The following is a 2,503-nucleotide window of genomic DNA, read 5'->3' as shown; positions in this document are numbered from 1 at the left end:
TGACACAAGGTGGCGCCATATCCATGTCAGTGAATGTACTACTTTGAATTTACCCTCTGTATGTGTTAAGTAAATAAAGATGTCTTGCCTTGAATGAAATTCACGCAACTCTTTACCAATGACTGAGCCTCCGTACAGTGAGTGATGGCGAAGACCGGAAGTACTCGGCCTCACACCCAGCCGCCGGAAGTTGATAGACGCCATTTTAGGCTAGTCTAGGCTAATTTCATATGACCATATCCCAGGCAGCGCCGTATAGACTTCCTTCGCGAGCGTTTTACACAAGACGGATCCTTTCTAGCCATAACCCAGGCTAGAAAGGATCCGTCCTTGTGTAAAACGCTCGCGAGAGTTTGCAAGTCACATGGCTGAATGTTTACTTTTGGCAGGCAGCCTTTCAGTTACGATCGTTAACATCAGTGGGCCACAGCAAATGATGGTGAGAAGCTAAACTAACTTAATGTAAATTACAGTGAGTGTGATTGTTGAAATAGGGTGTTAGCGGTCTTGCTGTTCAAAGTAGAATGACAACACTGTAGGCTAGATCACCAACACTATGGTTTATTTTTTATTCACAGGCAAGTCAACGTTGTCGCAGTAAAAGTCCCAAGATAGCTCCTGGTGCAATAAAATGTTCCCTTTCAGTGTTTTACTATTATGTCTGATGTTTCTCTATTAATATTGCTGCTGCATGCATGTGTATGTTGCATGATGTTACTCCTGTAGATGTGTTTCCGAGCCGCTCCGATTACAACGAAAGTTACAACGAGAACGTGACGTCATATTTACACAAGACGGATCCTTTCTAGCCATAACCCCCCAGCAGAGTGGATTTAAAAGCAACAGCAAGCGGAGGAATCACTACTAAATGTGAGTATTCGGTTTTAACTTACTTTAAATTAACTAACGTCACACACGTCAAACCCAAGGGGCATTCAAACGTACATTTTCGTTAAATAATACGGATACATATGTGACGCTAACTAGCCAGCTGTACATACTGCACTGTTGTTTACACTTATTTTTAATTCAATTCAGAAGTTTACTAAAGTCATACAGAGATCTTGGCTCTGTTATAGTTAAGTTATACTTTATGTTACATAAATAGACCAAAGTGAAAACATTTAGACCGGTATAGCCTACAGTACGGTGGGATTGATAAAATGCTACCCTGACGTGTAGCTGCTGTTAGCTTTATTTATTTCTCTGACATGTTCCAATTTTGTACTGTTTATTAAACTTTGGGACAACATTACAACCTTTTTATTCAGCTCATGCTGCCTTGAGGTAGGGCTAAAAGAAAAGCCTATTTTAAATATTTCCACTATTTGATCATCTTTTATTTAGGTTAAAGTTGATTTAATTTATCCTAATCCCACAATAATAATAAGACAAATCAAAAATAGACAAAAGCCTTTTGCTTGATATTACTTTGTGTCAAAGGGATGCACGTGTGACTGTCATTGCATCTCTTTAGTTTTTTTAAACCAGAACAGTACATCATTTAAAATGATCCTTTAGGGATTTTTAGTCTGAAATGCTTAGTTACATTTTGCAATAATACTTTTGCAACCCTTTGTTTAATATGATTAATTCACGTTTTTCTTTTTGTCTTGTTTTTCTCTGTAATTAGGACAATTCTGGAGAAATGGATCTGCTGGAGAAGGACCCCTAATCTGAAAAGTGCACAGCGGATCATAAGGACAGAGATCCACCTGGACCCCCCGAGGTGCTGGAGAAATGGATCTGCTGGAGAAGGACCCCTAACCCTAGCGGATCATCAGGAAAGAGCTGCCATCCACCTGGACCCCCCCCCCCCGTGGTGCTGAAGAAAGCAAAACGCAGATCAGGAACATCCTCCACCCAGACCTCTGCTTACTGCCGTCCTACAGACTTGTGTCTTAGTTTCAGAATTTGATTTTGTATGTGTCTTTTCTTTTAATAGATATTTAACGATTATAGCTTGAGTCTGTCTGATTCCCCAAACAGCTGCTTCTATATACTTGCTGCACATATAATACAAATAAACAACTTGATAAACACACTTTTGCTGATATTTGTGTTACTGCTGGTGATGTTAAAGTACATGATTGATATCCTCTGTCTCAATGATGAAAGTTATAATAATAGAACACATGAAACTGCAGAGAGAGGATGGATATATTCTTACCTCAACTTTGTGATTAGATGAAAATACAATATTAAATAGTCATTGTTAAACACATTGTTAATTTCATTTACTGAGGTTTTATAACCATTATTTCCAACATGTGTACATAAGCAGTGGAATAATAGGATATCTCTAGGTCATTCAACTGTCTTCAGTTTAATTGTATTAATACAAAAAATAGGTCATAGAAAATGTTTTTTGTATTTCAGCAGAGCGGGGTTCACGGTGCTGCTGGACCCGGAGGTGCTGACCTGGTGTCAGTGGGACATCATCTGGGCAGGTTTAGGGGAAGAAGGAGAATATAAACTGTTATAATCACAGCTATTAAGATTA

The 2,503-nt window shown here is 38.8% G+C and overlaps 1 long non-coding RNA gene across 1 annotated transcript; it reads left to right on the top strand.

Moving 5' to 3' along the window:
- Positions 1-214: 214 nt before the first annotated feature.
- Positions 215-2,044, top strand: LOC307046888. Its single transcript, XR_013810268.1, has 3 exons — positions 215-439; positions 727-870; positions 1,634-2,044. It is a non-coding gene; the product is annotated as an uncharacterized lncRNA (long non-coding RNA).
- The last annotated feature ends 459 nt before the right edge of the window (positions 2,045-2,503 follow it).

This window comes from Notothenia rossii (assembly GCF_949606895.1).
Source record: "Notothenia rossii genome assembly, chromosome: 7".
NCBI classification, from domain to species: Eukaryota; Metazoa; Chordata; class Actinopteri; order Perciformes; family Nototheniidae; genus Notothenia; species Notothenia rossii.
This window is presented reverse-complemented; position numbering and strand designations above follow the sequence as displayed.